Below are 23,623 nucleotides of genomic sequence, written 5' to 3'. Positions count from 1 at the left end.
GCCGGCGGCGGGCAGGGAGAAGGGAGAGGGAGAGGGAAAGGGAGAGGCAGCGCCGCGGCCCCGCTGCCCGCCCGCCCCCCGCTGCCGCCGCCGCCGCGCTGAGGCAGCGCCCGGGCAGGGCGGGGAGCGGGGCCGCCCCCCGCGCCGGGACCGCCCCTGCCCCGGCAGCCGCAACGCCTCTGGGCACGGGAACGGCCCGAGCCCTGAGGCGGCCCTCACGGGGGGGCCTCAGCAGCAGCCCGAAATGCCAGCGATTCGACCCAAAATGGCTGAGGCGGCTCGGGCTGGGAGGGGAAGGAGCCGAGCTGCCCCCAGGCACCGCATGGGCCGGCCAAGGGCGGCTCTGCTCCAGCCCTGCAGGCGCAGCAGCAGCATGAAGGGGCTGTTGGAACCGCAAGCCCTGCCATGGAGACCGCGTCTCCGCCAGCTGCTGTCGGTTTCTGGCTCTCCGCTTGTTTGCTCACCCAGTGGATAAACCAGAAGGGTGCCTGCGTGCTTCACTCGCATGCAGTGTTGAAAAGCTGTTTCCTATAAAGGCAGAACCCTGAATAGAAACAGAATCACAGAATTTCCAGGTTGGAAGAGAATCACAGAATCACAGAATCACAGAATTTCTAGGTTGGAAGAGACCTCAAGATCATCAAGTCCAACCTCTGACCTAACGCTAACAGTCCCCACTAAACCATATCCCTAAGCTCTACATCTAAAGGTCCATCAGGAAGTTCAGTGTGGCACCCGCTGCAGCCTGGAAGGAGGTAGAATATATAGAGAGAAAAGAGAAAGGAGCACCTAAGTGAGGGAGACACGAAGCTCTGACTTGCTAAACCAGCCCCAAATCCCAGTGTTGGTCCTCTACAAGGTGGTGTGAACTCATGCAGAAGGATGCAGGTTATCCCGCCTCGAGGTACTGCAGAATTGGAAGGATGAATCATTAAGAGTGTGGAAAGGTGCACGTCTGAGCAGAGAGTGGGAAAAAACTTCACCTAAGAAAACAGAGACAAGGAGTTTAAAAGTAAGTGTCTAGAAAAAATTGAGAAGAACAGCAATTCTGGGTCTCCTGTTTTCATAGCATAAAAAAACAAGGAGGCACTTAATGACATTATAACTTAGAAAATTAAACACAGATTGAAAGAGATACTTTTTCAACCAATGTAATTGTATGGTAGTTCACTACCAAAGAACATGTCTAGTATGGCCAGGAAACCAGCAAGAGCCAACAAAGCATGCTTAGCAGATACCAGAAATGTTACTGCATCATTCACTCTCCAGAGCTTTTGAAAAGCTGTTTTATTTAAAGCCAAGACCCTGAATTTAAACATCTTCCAGAAGCCAAAATGAGATCTGCCATTAAGGAAGAGTTCTCCCAAATCCGCGTGGATAAGGTAACTTGCTATTGCTTGACCAGCATCAAACACCAGATGTGGCAGACCCCAGTTCCCACTGGGCACAATCTGGAACCATAAAACAACATGCCTCACCAGCCTCAACACCCGTGTTACAAACATGAGGATGCAGCTGCAGGACAGAGATGCCTATCTCCTGCTACCATGCTGCCGAGGCTTCTGTAGAAAAGAAGAAATAAGAGTCAAAAGCTCTCAAGACTGGCAATTAGAATATCCATTTTCAAAAAAGCCCTAAGTGTAAAGTCTGATAGATGAGCTAGTGCACACAGAGGGATCAAGAAGATCCCTCTGAACCTTTGAGCTATATGAATCGTGGAAGTGCTTACTGTCATTTAAACAGCCCAAGACCATGTTTGTATTAAATACAAAACATACAGGGTTTCTAGATATTCAAAAAATGGAAGACCATCAGGGTGTCCTGGAAGATGGGAGTACACAGCAATTAGCTTCCATCTAGGGAAAGCTGACACAGGGAAGAAGACATATCAGGAAAAGTGTGTGGGGAGAAGCAGAAAGAGAAACAGTTTTCTTTGCCATTTTTTCTCCTTTTGTAGTGTTTACTTACCTTCCCAACCCTCCTTTTAATCCTCCCCCACACTAATTCTCCCTCAGCCAATTTACGTCCCAGGTCACTTGCTTCAGTACTGCCTCACTCTTTCTTAGCAGCAATACTCTGTCCCTGTTTCTGAATTGTGTGAGCTGAACAGAAAGCCCACCACAGCTAGTGGCATCAGGGCAGGGTTTCTGCCTAAAGTGTACATTTTGCTGTACACTTGTACTTCTCAAAAGCCATACTTAGTTTCAGACACCAGCACGATGGGCAATGTAGTCTCGTAGAAAGTGCTCTAAAGGTTAAATGTATATATATAAATCACAGAAAGCAACAATGTAGATGCAAACCTATCTCCTCCATTGACAAACGTATCTCATCATCTTCACGTATGTTGTGCTACCTTGCCATTTATTCCTGGTTTGTTCTCTATGTAAAATAAGTGCTCTCCTAATACGCTTTTGATTGAAATGATAATACAACTCCATAGAACAGTTGGAAACACCTGCATTTGCAACTGAAAGTCTTCTGGCAACCTGGGCAGAGAGCATGACATCAAAGCAGGAGGACTCTTTTGAAAGGGGTGGGCAGAACCTAAGCAAGCTCTAAAATAAGAGCCGGTTATAAGCCCTTTCCTAACAGTACAGAAAAAGGAAAAGTGGCATAAAGAACCCCATGGCTGTCATTTGTGGACCCATCCTGGTTCTATACTGTGGTGTAACACATCCAAATTCACACTTCCTAAGTCATTCATAAGACAGCCACAAGATTTATTTGATCTTTCCTTTTTAGGTCTTTTAGAAGGACAAAGCTGACAGTTTGTCATTTCTGGGTTAGCTCAAGCATAGCACAGAAAACACTTCTGTTCAGAATTCTAAATCATACGATATCACAAACAGGACAGATTTCACATAATTGTGTAAACCTTCTGGGTTTTCCTTTATCAGCTTGGATATTTCTAACTTTAAGCTCCAAATGACAAGGATCAGTGATGTGTTTGTGCTGGCATAACTTCAGAAGTGGTTGTGTGTAGATTTTTCCATTCCTATATATCTAAAAATTAAGCCATCATATTTGAAGCAAAACCGTGCCAAGTAAAACTTATCTGCATTCATTACAAAATTAGAGCTCCTAGCAAGGTTCATGAACTTTCCTGCAGTAAGCTCAGGTCAGGTGCAAATGTATCTAGGATATTTTGTTTGTTTTAAAAGTCAAGCGGCACCTATCCAGGGCCAGATGCAAAATGCAAGGTTTAGTATAATGAAGCAAAATTCAGCAGGTTCAGCGGATTTCTTCCCAAGCAGTGAGTTTTGGAATGTGTTTAAACAAGTTCAGCATAAACTCCGGGGAGAAGATTAAGAGTGTTAAAATTTTCACAAATCAAAACAAAGAAAAAGCTCACAAAGTGAATAAAATCAAAGTGTTGAATGGCAATTTTATGCTCCTTGTTGTGGACTTTGGATGAGGCTTACGCCAAGTTCACATTCCTTGTGACTTTGGACAGAAAAAAAAATCAAGTTATATCTTCTTGTTTCTTGAGTAAAGCAAAAATGCTTTATTTTTTATATCCCAATTTCAACCATAGCAAGAAAATTATGTCGTAATGGCGAGCAATTTGGAGATAAAACTCTGCAAAGGAGACAAATTTTTGTATGAAAGATTTATTGCAGCCTTAACGTGGTTGATCTTCTCTCTCAGCTCACTTTTCCTTACTGTATTTCATCTATTCTCATCCCAGTAAGTACATTTGTGTTTCTTTATTGTGAGGCTGTGAAGCATAAATACCAATTGGTAAGACACTGAAATAAAATCTGTTCTGCAGTATCAGAGTAGGGTTCCCTAGCTTCCCAAACAGTATGTTTTCACTTCGGTCTCTTCAGTTTGAACCTGTCTAGCTCCATTGAGGTCCTGTCTAATGAGAGTTTTGTGGTGATTAATATCAAGGCCAGGTTGGTTGGTGCTTTGGGCAACCTGCTCCAGTGGAAGGTGTCTGTGTCCATGGCAGGGGGTCGGAACTGGATGGTCTTTAAGGTCTTTTCCAAACCAAACCATTCTATGATTAAACCAATGCTTACATCCACCTCTTCCTATAAAGAAAATAAGTATTAAGAAATGTTAACTTCTGAGGGGTGAAGTGTTTGCTGCTGGGGACCTGCTTTCAACACCTGCTAAGGAAATCTTTAATTCTAGTCTCATAGCAGATCTTGAAACAACAGCCAGCATCTCTCTCAAAATCTTGCACTGGAAATATATCCAATGCTCTGATTCTCCACTGTAAATAATGAGCCCTGGTACTAAGGTGAAAAAAAAGTCTCCTGCACAGAGACAGACTAACATGTGTGATTGTTGGACAAGCATCATTGATGCTTGAGGAAGAAACTAGTGTCATCATAATTTGAGCTCCTGTTGTCTTTGGAATTGCTGTCCCATTGGGCACTCATCCAAATCCAGTGGGACCACTAGAAGTGGATTCTGCTGTATGCTCCCTTCGGCCTCCCCCTTTTTACTGCCCTCTAACGTTATTCCAATATGCAAATACCAAAAAGGATTGTGTAGAATGAATTTTCCTATGATAGTGCTTAAATACAAAATTGAATAATCCCATTTCAGCATATCTCCCATAGGCTTTTGCTTTTAAAGTCCACACCCTTTGAAGGTTATTATTAAACCAAAATTTGCACAGTAATTCTGCTCTCTCCTCTTGCACTGATGGTTTTTGAACTTTTCTGAACCATTCACACTATTTGTGTGTCAGTCAAAGCAGCTAGGATACCAAGTCAAAAAGACGTTGTCAGAAGAGATTCTTAGCAGCTGTAAGACAGGCCTGTATTCATAACAAACTAAAATCAGTTTGCTGCCCAACAAAATGATAAGTCACTTTTTGCCCGTTTTCCCCTTGTCAAAATCAGTGGTGGTTTTCAGGTCCAGCTTTGTTGTTTGTTTTTTTCTCCTCCGCAGAGTCTCAAAACGGTTGGTGATGGAAGACACCTTTGGAGATCATCTTGCCCAGCCCCTCTGCCTAGAGCTGTGCCAGCTACAGCAGGTTTCTCAAGGCCATGGTCAGGTAAGTGTTGATTATCTCCAAGAATGGAGACTCTCCAACATTTCTGAGCAACTTGGGCCACTGTTTAACTGTCCTCATAATGAAGAGGTGTTGTCTTATGTCTGAATGGAATTTCCTGTATATCAATGTGTCTTTTACTTGTGTTGTTTCCTCTGAGCTAAGTCACATTATTTTGCATTCAACCAACAAGAGGGGAACGACTGTAGCTCCCTTTGTCATCATGACAAATCCAAAGGACCTTGAGGTGTCCTTGCAGTACAAAAACAGGCTCTGTTAACTCAGACTGGGAGAACCATCCTGAAATTCTTGTAAGCTGTTAGCAAATGGTAACATGTCTTAGCCTGCTGAAAAGATAAAACCCAAACTGTTTCTTTGCATCAAATAGTCTTTCCTTTGCAGTATGGTGAGTAGGCAACTGTACTTAATACTGCAAAGCCTCAGGATTAATCTGAAGCTAAGTACATCCTTCATAGCTATTCCGTAAAACTGTCTACCCCAGCTGAGCATACAGTTTTCAATGTACATGCTTAGCTTTTGGGGAACTAAACAACAACAAAAACGGTTTTAAAAATCCTGCCTAATCTCAGAAATAATTGCAACCCACAGACGTTTCAAACTGAGACATGACTTATGTGCCTTTAAAAGCTGTTAGCTTCACCTGACAATGAGCCAGAAAATTAAAATGCTCCCAGCAGAACTTGTGAGTAGAACCAGAAACACTTTGCCATAGGTGTTCATTTGGATCATGATAATGACCTCCTTTTATACTCTCTAGATTTCTTCTTCCATCTAACATGTATACTGAAAGAAGTCAGTTTATTTAGGAAAAAAATGAGCCATGGGCTCTGAAAAAAAAGTTAACGTTCCATTACACTGTAACACAGAATTGCAATCAAATTAAAATGAGGTTGAATTCACTGTACAAGCAAAATTATTTGAATGATTTTGTCCAGAGCCAGAGCAGCTAGAAAAGTGGGAGACTAGCTTTGCAATAATTGAGCATTTTGATAATTAGAAAACATGCTAATGTTTAGAAAGCATCTTCAAGGTCTTCAGATGATGTTTAAGATCAAATAGTATTAAGTTACTCTTTTCAGTTGCTTTCTTTAAAAAGGTATTGCTAGTGAAACTTTGCACAAGGAACAAGAATAACTACTGAAATTGTTTTTCTACTCTCTTCCCAGTACAATGGGTTAAATATATTTGAGCATGCAATAGAAATACCCAGCTGTCATTCAGAATTAATGCTACTTACTAGCTTGATTTACTGCAATCATCTACACTCTTGGAAATATATAACATTATTTGTAATATGACTGCTTTACACCATCGTTATAATACAATACAATAAAATGTTGCGTTCACATTAGAGATGATAACCTGAGGCAAAAGCGAAAATGTAGTCTGCCTACAGCTATAAAGAAAGTCTCTGGGTAAGCTAGGAATTGAGTAGTCTACCTTCACCGAAACATCCATCTACTGTGCATACAAAGCATGTTCTGGGTACCGTGTGCCAAGCGCTGAGTTCTCCGTATTTCCCAATACAAGGACAGGACGAGAGTGCATCGCTTACTCAGTGTTTCTCTGAATTGCAACTGATAATTTCAAATATACAGATGCACTAAACTTGACTTATACAGCTAGATAAGAATTTCTGTTTGCAAGAATTAAAAGTATTATTTATTTCACAACACCATTTCATGTCAATAGATGACTGAAGCTAGGGCTAAATAGCTCAACAGAAGCTAAATGTGAGACACTGTTCAATAACATGGTCCAACTTAGAGGCTTTCTTATTTATTGTGTTTTAACATTCTCATAAAAATGTTTTAGTTCACTGTTTCCCAGGTTCTCAGTGATCTAGCTGTCACAGAGTTTAACAGATACTGGCTGGACAGCCCCCAGCTTCCTTTGGAGGATGCTGAGGCTGTTTCTCTTTGGCAAGGAGGTAGCTCCTCACCTAAGTATGTGGGGAGTGCTCCCTGCCTACACCCAGGAGTCTCCATGGGCTCATCATGCAACCCAGCACGCCTCTCTTGCAAAACTTCCCATCTTCTAACTTCCCTTTCTAGGTGGTCCTACCTGACCGTGTGTCTGCCAGCCCCTCTGAAAGGGCAACCCCAATGTTAAGGTATGAAATAGGTGAGGTCCCAGCACCTCACAAGCCAAGGGGCACCTGTATGAAGCCAGGTCCTGCTGCACAGCAGTGCTCAACCCAACATTTTTCATGCAGCAAGGAAAAAAACAATGGTGAAGTATTAACAGGTCTGTGAGAACTGTATCAGCTGCATCTGGCAGACCAAGAGCACATTTTCCTCATTAACTTCATCAGGGATTTGAGTAGACTCACCTCAACAGCAAGTACAAATGAAAGCAATTTTGTTTGTTAATTTTCTGACAAAAAAAAAAAAAAAAAGACAGGGGAACCGTTGTTTGCAAAATATCTTATCTTTCCTGGCAGCTAGACACGAAGGTACATTTTTAAAATTTTCCTCTGGACTTAAAATGAGAAGTATTTAAGTACTAATTAATTACCAAGCAAAACATATGTCTTCAAAGAGAGCTGTAAAGAATATATAAGGGATGCATTAATATGAGGTTTCCACTTCAAAAAAATAAGTTCTTCAAAGAGAGTTTTCTCATAAGGGTCCCTTCCAACTCAGGATATTCTATGATTCTATATGATAGAAGGTAAAGCAACATTTCTCATGTAATTTTGGGGTAAGAATTAAAAGAAAATAAAAACGGAACAGTGAAAGTGAGTTTAAATCTCTATAGGAAGTATTTTTCAGAAATTAAATTGATACAAAATTCTCTGAGCCTGAACAGGTTTTTGTATAGGGAGATGACTATGAATTTGTTATTATTATTTTTTTTTTAATTTGGCTTTGCATAAAACAAGGTGGGTTATATGTGTATGTTCTCTCTAATCTCTGAATAAGGCATCTCTCTGACTTTTGGGAATTCCTTCACACCTTATCAATGACAGTTCTGTGCTTTTCTTCTAAGCCAAATCCTGCTCCACTTTCCTTACATTGATAACACATTTCGCCCTCTATCCTTCCAGCCACGGTGAGCTGGGTTCCTGTGCCTAGGGCATTCGTGTACCAAACACAGTTATTCATCTCTAGATCAAAACACTGATCCTAAGATTGTCCTTCAATCGCCCCTTCAGAAGCAGCAAGTTGCAAAGCCAAAGCAATTGAAAGCAGAGACTCCCTGGCTTGCCCAAAATGTATTATTTATCACTAAATCAAAGGAAAGCTCTGAGTTCAACACAGTGTTCCTTCAGTGGATGTGCACAAACAGTACCTGCTAAACAAAATGTGAAACCAGGCAGAAGATTTGCAATATACGATGCATTCACTTAAAAAAAAAAAAAAAAAAAAAAAAAAGTAAATACTTTTGTGGAAGTTTAGTTGCAGGCCTGAGTTTAGTGAGATGTCTGGGGAAAGGAAAAATGCAAAGGGCGAGAGACAAGTCAGGATGTCAGTCTGTTATTGCCTTTCTCCACTTTGCAAAAAGCACCTTTTCTTCCTCTGGAACTGCTGAACAGTTTCCTCATTCTGACATTTGCTATTTATTGATTCTTGTCTACACCATCTTCCCATACATTAAGAAGGTGGTAATAGAACAGCTTGTTAACAAACGGTGCTATATTGTACTGCAGGAGCACAGGGATGTGTAGAGACACACTGACTCAAAGACCTAGAGAAACTCCCTTCTGTGCCTCAGCGTGTCTTCAATTTAACTCTCAAGCAAACCCAGTTAACAATAAGGCTTGGCCTTTATATAGAGGCCTCAAAGCGAAACTAAGACTTGCAGAAGAAAATGAAGTCAAGGAGGAAAAAAAAAAATAAATGCAGCCAATCTAGAAAACATTGAAAAAGTTCACTAAAGGGTAACAGGTAAACTGATGTGGAAGAAGAGCAAAAAACAAACAGAAGGGAAGAAAATATGTATTATTAACAAAAAAATAAAAATAAAAATAAAAGGAGAGTCAGGTTCAGAAGACAGAGTTGAAGATAATAGACTAAATACAGCCAGATAAAGTACATGCAAAAGTTCCATATGTCAGCAGGCTGGAAAACAAAGCAAAACTAAAGCAACTAACAAAAATATGACAATACTGCAATGAAAAGGCTCCAGAAATATCACGTATTGTAACGGGTTATTGGAGTAAGTCGGTCAATTCAGAATGAGGTCACAATAGAAATACACAAAGGTATGCAGTACCTGAAGGGGCAGCAGCAGGTGGTTATTGATACTTTTCTTCTTGTTGCCAAATTCTTACCACTTCATAGTTTTGTTGTCAAAACATGCCAGCCATATAATAAATAAGCAACACTTGAAAGGAAATGGATGCTGCACATTTTTCTGAATGGCAGAGTTGACTTCAAATCATCTTTTAAAAACAAATCCATCTGTAGAAACAGATATTACCGTGCTAAATTGTACTGAAAATACCCAGCACCACAGAGCTCTGTTCCTGGAGGTTATGCATTTCCCTGCCATATGCCCTAGCTGTCAGGTAGTAGTTAGAGTTTTCCCCTTTACTACTCACTTTGTACACAGCCTCTCCAACGGATCTACATGCATTATGGCATTGAGATAGGGTATTGTAGGGCAGTCGGTGGCTCAGACAGGAATTTTATTCTGGAAAAAAGTAATTGTCGATAAGTAGACATTTCCAGAAATCCACTGGAATTGGACAAAGTATTTATGCATATTTATTCTATAGTCAACCTCATAAGATCAAGGTAGAGCTGAGAGGAGGAAAACACAGTCAGACTAGCCTGCCTTAAACATTCTACCATGTTTTCCAAACGTCACTAAGTGCTGACTTTCCTCGATACAATTTTTGATTATTTGAAATTAAATCCAAATCTGCACAGTTAAAGAAAATTGTTCATTAATTCAAATATTTGCAAGAATCAGTTGGTATCATTTCCTTTGAAACCACACCTCTGACTTAACTGTAAATCAGAAAAGAATAGTGGAAAAATTTTAGGTTTTTGTATTGACATCCTGTTTAACAGGCTTCGCTAACCAGCACAGGTTTAGCGTGGCAATTAAATAGCTTCCTCTGAGCATATTCCCCGATTCCTCCTTCTCCACAGCAGTCATAAAACATACAAAGTAGTACAAATAGTCTTGCTTGTTTACCTGACACAGACACACATTGACCAGACACAAAATGGAGACTCCGGGTTCTTTTAACACCTACCACTCAATGATTTATGTCATATATATAAAGTTTTATTAATTCCCCACTGACATGAAATGAATCATGAGCAGGTACAAAGGGAGATGCACATCTGTCCCCATTGACATTTTCAATGATAGAAATGATTAAATATATTTATCTTGAAAAACAACAGGTTATCAGCATCACAGTTATTTCCAGAGATGCTTGAAGTTACATTCCCTATCCTGTGATATTTAAAAGAAAATATTTATTTAAAATAAAATGTTCATGACCAAAGGTAGTGTTACAAACACCTGTAGCCCCTGAAGAACAAGAGAACTCCAGGCAAGAAGGCAAAGCATCCAAAGAGGCAGCACACCAAGAAACCAGCATGAAACTGGGTTTCAACAGAACAAAATTCTCAGTTCAGACCCTGATCACCTGATTTTGAACAAGTCACTTCACCCTTGGCTCCCTTTCCTTATGCAATGTTTACAGTGTAAACACACGAGGTGGTCAAGTTGTGGTGCAGTTCAGGCTCATGATGCACTTGTTGCACCTAGCAGTGCCATTATCTGGGTGGAGAGCTCTGTGTTACCAACCCAAAAAGAACAAAGAGCAAACAAAAAAATCGACATCAGTTGACATTAAGCTGAATTTGCAAGCAAAAACACTCTGGCAGTGTAGTTTAAGTTAGAATCTGTAGGGTTTTTAAGAAGGACAAGTCACTAAAGTGCTTGGTGAGTATTTAGTCTTGAGGTACCGAACATCCTGTTGCCCGTCACAGGAACATGTCACTTAACCAGCCAGTCCTCATGGGCTCAAGGAATTTCACTCATTTGTCTCGTAACAACAAAATACATCTTCAGCAAAGAATTCCAAGAAAACACAGCACAGAACATCTAACGCAAAGTTTTCTGCCCTAAGTGAGAATCATTCAATCAACCTGCAAACTGAGATAGAAGAATAAAACTTACTTGAGTAAATCAGAGTGAACGTAGTGGTTTAATTGTATCCCCAAAGAACAGCCAGGCTGCTGACAGTTACATAGTTTACCAGCACTGGACTGAAGACAGGTTAGAATTTAGATTCCTTCCATACTTCACTTCAGTGACATTCATGCCGAAAATTCCTCTAGATGAAAGATTAATACAAGCAGTCTTCCATAGCAGTGCATATATATTACAGGGTACGTGCATCAAAATAAGAGAGAAAACAAAGATGGAGATTTAACTTCTACAGTGGTGAAAATCTTAGTGACAACACTTGTGATAATCTGTAACTTGTCTAACTCATCTGAGAAGAAGAACAAGTCCCTCCTGTGCCATTCTGTAAAGGCACGTGGAAGCTGTATGGCTCCCTGGTTCCTTACATTTCTTCAGAAGAAACACTGACTCTCTGCCATGGATAAAAGGCATCCTGAGTAGTAGCAAAAAAGGAGAGCATAGCGGGAACAAAATCTTTCATTTGCAAAACATAACCAACCTCCCATGCCTTAGGGTACTGAAGGAAGAGTCCCACCAGCCTTCATGTCTGCGGAGATGTCTTGCCTGCTGACTGGCTGCCTCCATGGTTTCATTTACTGCCCAGCCTACTGCAACATACTCGTCACTGACAAAAAAGTTGACAAAGATATTTCTGGAGAAACAGAGAGGCAAGGGCTAAATGAACTAAACTGTATTTACACCTCTGGATGACAATTCCATGTGGATATCACCCAGCCCTCGGGATGCTCTCATCCAGACAAAGCCACATACTTTTATTCAATCTATTCTAATCTTGCATTTAAAACTTTTTTTTTCCTTACAAAGTATTTCCACATTATACATGCAGAGGGAAAGAGAACAAATGGCCTGACTTTTGAACAAAGAGAAATGTTCCAGGGCGATATCATCATTTATTTATTGGTTTAAGTCTGAATAGCTTCATCTGAACAGTTGTTCCATGTGCGATTTACTCTGGCAGACAAATTAGTAAGTGTAAAGAGATGGATAGAGTAGCCAAAATCTTTTCAATTTCACTTCCAACAGAACATAGCTGCTGCATGGTAGCGAAATATCAAATAATGAAAGTTCAAAGCTAAATAATTGAAAACTTGGTTGGGTAAAACCATCTCTTTTGCTAACCTACCCTACATCAGTGTTCTAAGAAAAATACAGAGTCAGGCTCAGTTCTTGGATAAAACCTGTAATTATTTTATAAAGACATATTGTAATTGAGGATGATTCAGAGATAGCTGAAGAAATAGCAGCTGTATCAATCTTCAGGGAAACAGTTCACAGAACTACATTTTTAGAGACTCCTCAAGGGCAACTGCTAGCTATAGCCCATCTGTTCATAAAATCAAAATGAGAAAAAAAATCAATTAGGATTTAAATTTAAATCAGATTTCAAGCCCAAAGCTTTTAAATTTCCTTGTCTAAGATTGCAAGTGCAGAGGCTTTGGATTTAAAAGCTGCATGATCTACTGGAAAGAATGGCTGGCAGGTCACACCATTACTTGTTCAGGTCTCTCCTTTAGGCCAAATCTGTGAACACTTGAATTCCCACCCCCCCCTTTAATCACAGTCAAAATGATGTCCTAAACTTCAGTTTCCATAGCCCACCCAGCATAACAGCCCACAGCCTTTTTCTTTCCAGATCCCACCAGCAAGTCAGTTTGCTGCCCTGGCCCTCTGCCGAGCCAGGCTCCTGTCCCCAAGGAGACCACGCAGTGGCTCTCTGGCTGCGGCTCTGTCCTTTCGCATTTCAAGCACGGAGCGCCCTGAAAGTCAAAATCAACAAACTGTAAGAAGTTGGATGCAAAGATAATGAGGAAAGTGATGTGGAAGTTCTATCAAACAGCATTTTGCTAGTCAACAGATTGTCATTGGATCAGCGTCTCCCAGATCACTAGACGCTGCGTGGATATCGGTGGGAAACAGACACAAAAAGATTTATGAGTAGTCATTCACATGTAAGGGATGCAACTTGGGAATTTGTAGATTTGGATTTCCTATTGCAGCATAAACATCGAATTACGTTATTGCTGGGAGAGCTGCAATGCTAAGAGCCAACACCATAACAAGACCTCCTCCATGTTCATAAATAAAGCTTCATTTTATTAAGCCACAGAGAAAGCTCTGTATTCAGATGGATTTATTAACATTGTCTACCTTGCTTGAAATACACACTGCAAAACCTATGGAAGCATGGAAGATATTGTCTGTAACAACAAGAACTGCAAATCAACCTCCGGATTTCCAAAGGGATGAGCAGAACTTCACTGAGTTGGAGCGATGAAGATTTACAGCTACTAAGGGCTCGGTCCATTATTTCTGTAATACTACATAAATCATCATAAAACATGACAGACGCAGCATTAATGATGAGCTGCTAAAACTTAACCAGGACCTCCTTCAAACTTTGTGCCTTCAATCAGTGCTATATATGACACCTCTGGAATGAGCTGCTGTTTCGTTCCAAACCCATCAAATTTTATGTCTTCCCTCTCCTTGAAGTGATGGGTTTTTGGCTAGGACAAATTTTGTAGCTGAGCCTTTGCTGGTCTGGGCTGGAGTTCACTTGGAGAGTATAACCTTCCTCTACTTCTGATGCATGAGATTTGTATCAGAGTTAGGTTATCTGATGGGCAAACAAGTTCCCTCTCACTGAGCCTAGAGGGTGGACAAGCTACGCTAGATGAGGGTGAAGGGGAAATCCAGAATAATGATGAAGATAACTCCCCGAACCAGCTTCCCTTTCCTTCTCGCTCCAGGCAGTGAGAACGGTGCGCCGGGAGCACGAGAACGGCACTTTCACACGCTCCAGCAAGACAGAAGCTCTGCCCGCTGTACTGCTGAAGGGATGGATACCTATCAGTGCAGGAAGAAACACCTGCTTTTGCAAGAAGCTGCTGTCTAAGCAGGCAGCAACATCTCAAGAAAGAAAGAAAGAAAGAAAAAAAAAAAAACCTCAATGCATTGAAGTAGAACTGCAACACGTTCCTTTAGGCACAGCACATTCCTCTCCTCCCACCACTCTCCATGAAGCCAGACCATGTGTTTGGAGGACACACGGCAAAACCGTCCTTTGGGGCAGACCTGCAACTTTCCATGCATTTATAAGAAGGCATGTAGAAGGCTTCATACGGTATTTCACCTACCCTTGCAACCTCCTGGGGGCAGAGGCTCAGCCCATCTCTCTGCTCTCCTTGGACCAAACATATAAGAAACATGGACCAAACATATAAGAAACCCAGCTGATTTCCATGAAACTAATTAATGTGTGGCAATGACTGAGTTACCATGAAATAATATGTATTATAGCTATATGCATGCAGCATCAGTATTCAACTGATCTTTAGTCATTTATCGATTACTAAATAATTAACTTTTACCACCAATATGCTTTTGATTAATCATACTTTCCATAACAGTTGGAAGTGGATCAGACCACAAAACATCAATATGGAAAAGTTTTCCAGTGCTTTGCATTTTCTCCTGAGATGAATGAGATAGATTAACTGCTTTCTCAGCGACAGGATTCATTATTTGGATGGATGAGAGTTGTTTAGATCACATTCCAGCCTCCTGCCATGGGCAAAGACACCTCCCACCAGCCCAAGCTGCCTAAAGCCCCATCCAGCCTGGCCTTGAACTCCTCCAGGAATGGGGCATCCACAGCTTCTCCGGACAACCCACGCCAATGCCTGCTGGTCAGCCCTAGCAACGCACAGTCCAGCTGATAAAAGGCTGCTCATTGTATCAGCATTCCCTGTCCGTCCCAGGGCCTCCAGGTTGTCCAGATCTATACCAAATGCTGAAAAAACTTCCAGCTTCCTGAAAACTTCCTCCTGCACGTTGCAAAGGATTAGAGTTTTCCTGCAATAGACGAGCAGATCGTTTAACAACTATACTTTTGCCATTCCAACTTGATATGCTGTCTTATTCCTCTGGCACGTAATGGAAATTTGGTTAGTAACTTGGAGAAACAAAGTTTCTTCTCCTAAGGACCATTTCCAACAGCAATGTCCATGGCATCCCTTATGACACTAATAATTAGGAGCAGACCAGCCTTATCACAGGAGTTGAGATCTAGCTAGAAACTGTTGATGATATGACTTGACCCACAAAGAACCAAAACGGTTGCAGATGGAGCAGACTTTCCATTTTCATGTGGTTTCTTTTACAAGTTCGTAAGAGAAATATTAATAGCACACTAATGGTAGCAATTACTATAATGAATGTAACAGCTGGTACCAGCAGCTGAGCATACGTTTCAGTTTTATACTTTTCATGTATGGTGTGAGGTGGCTCTGAGCACTTACAATCACGGTCTCGCACTTTTCCTCCCTGAGGATTCTATTTTCAGCATGCCCATGCTTGTGGCTATAAGATGGAGAGCTACCCCTGTAAATAAGTCACCCCTCAGGATGTTATTTGCACTCTAAGAAACACAACACGTAGCATGTTCAAAGTAGACCCGATATGGTCAGTCTCTCAGTCTGCTCCAGTATTCTCTGCGAGTGGGGTATCACCATCAAAGCAAGCGTCTTTCAGTTGTGTGTCAAACAGTTTTTTCCTCCTCTTCCTAAAGAGAAAAACAGGCAGAGGAACTGCTGCAGTAGAACCACGAAGCAAGAACTAATCCTGCTCACTTGGAAACATTTACATACAAAATGCAAGTCTGGGCTCCCAAGGCTGCCACCCACCTGCTCTGCCTCTGAACAGGCTCTGTGAAAGTAAATGAAACAGAAATGTAGCCCAGACACTAAGAAAAGTTAGAAAGAAAATAAGAAAATTGTTCTGGCCCATCTTCTCTCAGGTTATAGTCAGAATTTTAATTAGGGATTAATTAGGCTCCTGCTCTGCAGGACATGGGCATCTAGTAGCCATTTGAATGACGGTTTTTAGTCAAACTCATATGATAATGCCAACCTCCTCAAGAGCAGTTCAGCTCAGGGCTTTACCTCCAAACTCCCCAACCCTGCCAAGTTTGGCATTTGACATTCCTGTTTTAAACTTGGAATTCAAGCCTATTCAAATGCTTGGCAGTCTCGATAAGCTTTTCCTGCTAACAGTCTAGGAACTCAGGAGCCTGAGGCACTCCCAAGCTTCTGCAAAAACATGCAGGGATTGAACCGCATACAGGAAACAAAGGAAGCATGAAAAGTGGGAGCATTTCTGGGATTCACTTCGCATGGTGTTAAAACCTAAAAGGGTACAATGACCATGTCCATCATCTGTTCAAGTACTGAACATTCAAGGCTAATGTTTATTGAATCAGTGAAGTCTTTCCTGCCCTAAGATAGGAAATTGCAGATTCCTCTTTAAATCAAGCCTCAGACTGCTATCCAATCGATCAAAATACAACAGAAGTACTTTAATTTGTTTCTCCTGAAGAGCTACATCTTCCAAAATTACCTTGAATCTTTCTCAGTATAAAACACTTCCAGAATTCATCAAGTACCTAGACTGAAGACAGCATCTATTACCACATTTGGAGTTACCTTCTTGGAAGCTTAAGTTAAATTTGATTCCCTTGGCCCCATCTTCTAAACCAAGGGTACTGGTTACTTCATGCGTTTGGTTTGAAGGCCTATTCCAGCGTACAGTGCCATTATGAAATGTAATGACTGCATTTTTATATCTCCTCTCTGTGAAATTGCATGGGGTGTGAGCAACAAAAGTTTTACGTTTAAGCTTCATGCCTATTCAGCAGGACATTATGCAGTAATCCTCAATGTCAAAAAGAGGGAAAAGAATGTAAGAGGCAGAGAGTAGAGAATACACCAAGATAGTTGCTGAAGGGAAATTAATTTCTGAGAAGCAACAGAAGACAAATACCTTTTCTCTATTTCTATACAGCATTAGGATCTTTTCTGTTCTGAGATTGCTGGAAAGCAAATCTCAAAGTACAAGGCTCAGAGGAAAACAAAGACACGTAGCATATCCAGTGAGGTCTGCAAAAAACAAAGGGACAACTTAAAGGCAATCTGTCAGCCTAATAGCAAGGCAGGCACAGTTGCTGACTTCAGCGAGGAAGCAGACAGCTGCATTTTGAACAAATGAGAAGCCCTGGAGAAGTGTTGCTGGCAGCTGTGTTAGAAGGGCATTAAAATAATAAAATCCTGCAGTCACAAGGGCAAGTGTTGCAGATACAGGTGAGTCATGGACTATTTCAGGACACAGGTTTTTGAACCTCAGAACTCTCAGGGACACCTACAACGTGGCCTCACATGTCTCTCTGTGGGAAACACATGATCAAAGAGAGACATCCTCAGATGACTCAGTTACCACAGTATCATTTTTAGACACCTTTCTCTGCTTTGCTTAATGCCAAACAAATGTCAATGAAAAGCAATGCAGAAGGCCCTATTTCTGCTCAAATTGATGAGCACCAGGTCGGTGGTCCTAGAAAGCGTTGCTGCCATCGGTATGTCAAAGCCTGCATTTAAAACAAAAAAAAAAACAGAAGACTGACTTTTTGTTCAGATTCTAGAATATCACCCAAAATGAAAGGGAGGGTACAACCCCACTACAAAATCGTGGTAAAAGCTGTACAACAACAGCAGGTATTCTGACAAGTCTTATGTCCTTGGCACAGTATGAAAACAAACCAATACATACACAATGAATAGTAAAATGACAAAAATGCACTTGACTTACTGGAAAATTATATGTGTTTCAAGATGATTCTGCACGGTGTTTTCTTTTGTATATTAAAAAGTACCAGCCATAGTACAAACATCTATGTCATGGACAACTGTCTGACTGCGTTGTTACAGGATTTTGCTATTCATTTAATGCCAAAAAGGAGCTGGCTTGCAGGCCAGATAGCGTGTCATCCTTTTTACACCCCATTATCTGCACAACACCGGTATCAAAGTCTAGTGGATAGGCACCAGACAGTGCCTCAGGGCACCTGGATTCTTCCTGTGGCTCAGCCACCAGCCGACACTGTCCCTGAACAAGTTTTTCATCCTTATTTTGTCCTTTTCATTCATGCGGGATCAAGCTGGTCTCTACCAGAGAAAAAAAAAAAAAAAACGACCTTGAAAGATTGCAAGGGAGAGAACAGAGAGAGATGCAAATGCCAGAGACTTCAGCATTGATACTGTTGTCCCAGGTACACCATGAATATTTCAGGCAATCCTCATTTGTTTATGTTCTGTTCCAGGCTTATTCCTGCCCTGGCTGATGTTTTAGCTGCTGAAAGTCTCTGCTGAACCTAGACCTCAAGGGACTGCCTGGGGGTTAAATGCTAAGGTATATTCTTGAAGGTGTAAATCTTTAATTTATTTTCTAGCCTCTGACACAAAGAAGGCACTTTTCCAAAGCAATTACAATGAATATATCACCCCAGAAACCTACCACCGAGGGAACAGTAGGTAGGAGGATACATTCTTGGCCCTTAATGCCGCCACCACCAACACCTGTATGACTGGCCATTCCACCCTCTATTTAAAAGAGGGAAAAAAAAAGTGGGGACACAAGTTCTCTCACTTTTTGGAGACAGAAACTTTTGTTGTACTGTGGCCCCCATACAGTTGTGCCTTTTAATATAAGCTGCAGTTTAAAACTACAGATCTTCGGTTTTGTTCAGTTGATTACTCCCCCTGCCCTGCCATGTCTGCTGCTCTGCGTGCCACAAACAAGTTGTGCCATGTTGAAAGACACTGTCCAGGAGAACCAACCAACCCAAAAATAAAACCTCTCCCAAGATAAAAACACCAAGTCTTTAGTCTTGATACAAGAAGTCGCTGGGTGGTACATGTAGCCTGCACTTAGATTTCAGTACTCCTTGTGAGTGTTTGTCCTTTACATCACTGTCAGACAGACCCCTCAAAGAGAACGTTCTGACCTTGCTATAAGATGACCTTGCTTTTCTTTTTTTTTCTTCAGTATATTATTTTCCTCCTTGCACAGCCAATTTTGCCATTTCATTTGGTCAATGAACTCTCATATCCTTTTCCTTCACTCCCACCACTTCTGCAGGAGCCAAAAACACACAAACTACGACTAGACAGTGGTTATTTAAATCATTAAAGCTGGATTTCAGTTAATTTCGTAAAATATGATCCAAAAGTGTAAAGTGGCTCTCTAATTAATAGAGAGAAACAACACTGTATCATTATTATTATTCATCTATTCCGTCAATAGCAAAGCTCTTGAGCTTTGTGTGTGAACGATTATGTCCCTAATATCATGACTCGCATTTTTAAGCACAGTGTCTTAGCTTCAGACTCTTAAAAAATAGGCTGTGTCAGGTAATTTGCTGTAGGCTCCCTAGTGTAAAGACGATCTTTGTTTTTACTGTATGTTTTCACAAAGAACCTCCTTATTTTTGCACTCAACATTTACGGTGTTTATGTGACTTAAGAAATAATGTTACTGCCTACAGGCAATCCTGTCTGAGCTACCCTCAGTGACCCACTGAATACACTGTCCCTCAGAAAGTCCTCTAACATCCATACGCAAACATATACAAGTAACTTTGCATCACCACTTAAGACAAAAACAACCTTGTACCACCTACAGAAATAGCACCAGCTACTGAAGGAAAGCAATTTGCAAGCTGTTTTCAGAGTATATTTCTTCTGGATATACAGCTGCTTTCAACCTCTGCTGACAGCCATGCCTTGACACACTGCTCAGGGCTCTCTGGATGTCTGGGCTACATATTTTCTTCTTCATCGAGGTGAACACTGTACAATGTCACGTAGCAATTTAAGAACAGAGTGTTTTTAGCAAGGTTACCTCTAAAGGCATTGGAGGTTGGCAAATATCAGCCAGGATCTTGAACATGCTTCAGAAAAAAGGCAGCACAGCAGCTTTGAGTGTACCCAGTTTGACGAGGGACTGAACTGGAAGCCCAGCTGATTCTTTACTTCGGAGCTTCATCATGCAATTTACCCACTCCCCGAAAATCACCAATGGAAAAAAAAAACGTAGCGTTGTTTCTAAACTAAGTGCTTATTGATGTCTTACTAACACTAGTCTGTTTTTGTAAAGCAGCAGCTTAATGACCGTTCACAGTCAGCCTGCAGAAGCTGCAGAGGAGGATGGCAGTAAAAACCCCAAGAGCTCAAATGTCAAGGAGCACTTCTGCTTTCAGGACACTTCTCTGAGCTGTGCCGTGTCTTTGTTGCAGCCAGCATGGAACAGTACTGAAGTCCACAGGACCACTTATCTTGGAAATAAGAACATGACCCACATTCTGCCCTGTTATTCAGGAAGAAATCTCACTAGGAAGCCGACTGAAATCAATAAACTTCTTCCAGATTTACACAGAGATAACAGGGATTAGAATTTCTTCCCATAGCATATGTTTTCAGCAATGACAATATGGATAGTCTCATATACAAATATCTGACTTGCTAAAGTGAAGTTCAGCAATGCCAGGTGTGTTATTTTGGTATTTAAGTGTTTTAGAAGCAGGGTAATTATTTAGCCCATTGCATTCAAAACGTTTCCGTGCCCTTGTGCTTCCCAACAACAACTTAGTAAGGTGCAGAGATCCTTTGCAAGGCAGCAAGCTCCTGCAAATACAGAACCCCAAAACCACTGGAGTAGGAAGAGCTGTATCTTGCATGTTGTGGTAATGACTATAATTGAGGCACTGCCATCATTATTTTTTTTTTTTTTTTTTTGCCTTTGCTTACATTTTTAAATGGTTTATTACTAAATACTATGGACAGTACAATATTACAGCAAGACTGGAGGTGGCAATCACTGTGGATCTTTTCAATATCAATTTAATTTAAGCAAGAAATCTAACTTGCATGGAATAGTGTATTATTTTTCTAGAAACACAGACCTTCTGCCATGGATTTGCAGAATCCAACTGCAAGAATGCCTTCCCCTGAAAATTATCGTTTTAATTGTGTTCCAGTGACTTAATATTTACGCATTTAGAAAGTAAGTGCTGTGGCATTTTAAAAGGCTCCTGTGAATGGCAAGCTGACAAGTGCTTGCATATCATTCCAAGCAGAACTACTTCATATTGTTCTGCTGACTATAACAGCTGTAATTACTCTTTTATTCAAAATGCTCAACATGTTTCAAGATACAATACAAAAATCTTCCCATAGTGTTCTTAGGAGTCTGCTTTCCACTGAAGAGTAGATCCTGAAGCAGTGGAACATGTAAATTAACACTATGCCAAGAGCTGCCCCAAATAAACATCACCCCGTTGTTTGCAGTTAATTTGGCTCAGTCTGACAACACTCAGCTATCAGCCTGCTGTGTACTGACCTTACAGAGAGCGAGGTAGCAGTGCAACAAGCTGTTGACTGTGCTTAGACAAACAAAGTTATCTATCATACTGGGCTCTTGCTTGCTTTTTTCAGCGTGCTTACTGTAGGTCTGTGTTTACCTACTGGTAAACCCGAGCATTTAGTCACTCTACTCGTTGTTTCTTTGTTCCAGTTTGTGCTTGGAGAAAACCAATGCTCTAAAACCTCTTTGGTATTTTCAAGTCACTCAGAAGCTCACAGGGAGTTCATCCCTGAAACTGGTGTAAATATTACTGCTTGCTTCACAGAGCCAAGAATTTCATTTCTGGTCTGTTGATTTCCTGTTAAAGGCTCATTACAAGTTTCTGCTGCTTGCATTAGTGTTAGAAAAATACTTAATTGTTTCTGCTTAAAAACAGTCACCCCGTGTAAATCAAGCATAGGAACACAAATTGTACAGACTAACATTTTTCAGAAATAAATTTGTAACCAGGCTTTTAGACCAATTTAACATAGAATAAAAATCTCATACAAACACAACGATGGAGCCATCTCTTCAATGTCAGAGCTGCCCATGCAGGCTGCAAATGTGAGCCATAGAATATTTTTCTGAAATGAATTTCTGCTATTACTTACACTAACAATTACACTCCTATGATTATAACTCAGTAAAGTTGAAAAAACAAACAAACAAACAAACACACACTTGTGGAGGAGGGAGCCAATAGATGGTTTGAAATTAAAAGGAATGAAAGAACGTAAAACATAAATGCTGTTTCCTCAACAATTCAAACATGTTGCACCCATATTTTGAATACTGAGCACAGTCCTTGTGCTTCCATTCCCAAAAGGACATTGCAGACTAGAAAAGATACTGAAAGGGAAACAAAAGCAAAAGTATAGAATGTTTTCTAAGGAAAATATATACACAGGCTTCTCCAACATGGAAAAAAAGAGAGCTGAGGCTGGCATAAGAACAAGGTTTGCTAACTGTAATTGCTATGGAAAAGATGAGTGGGGCAGGAGTGCGTACTTTATCTCCCCAGCACTAGAAGCAGCTTACTGATGGCACCGCTTGCCTTGGGATGTGATGAATGCTACCTAAAATCTTACTCACGTTCAAAAGCTGGTTAGAGAAATGACAGGAGAATCCACAAAGCTGCTGCCTCTGGTTCAGAAGTGCCTAAGGGGCAAATCACTGGAAGCTAAAAACATTACAGCATGCCATGAGCAGTCCGGCACACACCTTCTGCCACTGTGCGCTTTCCACTCATCTGCTCTGGGCACCGCTGGTGACAGAGGGGACTCGGTGCATCCCTGGGCAAAACACTGCATAGCCTCCTTGCAACCACTTCCCAACAGTTGTTCAGGTGAAGAAACTTATTTCCAGTTCCCTGAAGAACCTCAAAGCACCTTACAAACTGTGAGACAAACCCTCACCAGCCTGCCAAAGCTAGTATTTCATTCCCAGGCACGTACAATTCCCCTCCTTGGGCAAGCCCTGTCAGTAGAAAGTGTAAGAAAGGATCATTTTTGCACATCACTCCAAGATGTTTACTTGCACGCCAAAGAACCACACCAAGAGATTTTTGCTCTGTCATAACAGAAGAGAAATATTTGATTTGAAAGATGCTAGATCTTTTTCTGATCTGTCTCTGGAAGTCTGATTAAGAAAAAAATATAATCTTTGACGTATCGCAAAGGCCTCACTGAATCCTGAAAACAGTGAGGGACAGCTGTGAAAAATGTATATATCTGAGACTGATTTCATGCCCTTCTCAGAGCATGTCATAGCGAAGCAAAGTGCAGAATTCTTCCTACCTCACTGTAAAACAAAACAAAACTCCAAACCAGCAAGAACAACAAACCAAATTTGCTCATTTTCCCCTCTACAAAAAATGTTGCTTTAATATTTGAAAAATGGGTTGAGTCCTGATAGAAATGAGTCATTGCAAGTAGATGTCTAAAAATTGTTCACCACCGTCAATAGCATATTAATATTTCAATTATTTTATTCAAGTGCATCAAACACTTATTTGTATACCCCAATGCTTTTCAGTGGCCTGTCCATTTTAAAACCTGTCTACTTTAAGCTCTGTATTTTATATTCTTGCCACACTAAGCAATCCAGGCGGGTGCTTAAGACGCTAAAAAGCTTTCAAAAATACCAAGTTTCTTTAATTTCTGTGCTCCCCATTTA

At 41.0% G+C, this 23,623-nt stretch overlaps 1 protein-coding gene and 1 long non-coding RNA gene across 7 annotated transcripts in view; one reads left to right on the top strand and one right to left on the bottom strand.

The window, feature by feature from the left end:
• The window catches only part of TUB (TUB bipartite transcription factor), a 121,540-nt gene that overhangs the window by 59,628 nt on the left and 38,289 nt on the right, over window positions 1–23,623 (bottom strand). The window lies entirely within an intron of this gene.
• Window positions 121–22,211, top strand: LOC106017556 (uncharacterized). The gene is made up of 4 exons (XR_002402848.4): window positions 121–1,012; window positions 4,912–5,017; window positions 18,366–18,454; window positions 20,204–22,211. It is a non-coding gene; the product is annotated as an uncharacterized lncRNA (long non-coding RNA).

Source organism: Anas platyrhynchos, chromosome 5 (genome assembly GCF_047663525.1).
Source record: "Anas platyrhynchos isolate ZD024472 breed Pekin duck chromosome 5, IASCAAS_PekinDuck_T2T, whole genome shotgun sequence".
Taxonomy (NCBI): domain Eukaryota; kingdom Metazoa; phylum Chordata; class Aves; order Anseriformes; family Anatidae; genus Anas; species Anas platyrhynchos.
Note: the sequence above shows the minus strand (reverse complement) of the source record. Positions and strands in the feature narration are given on the sequence as shown.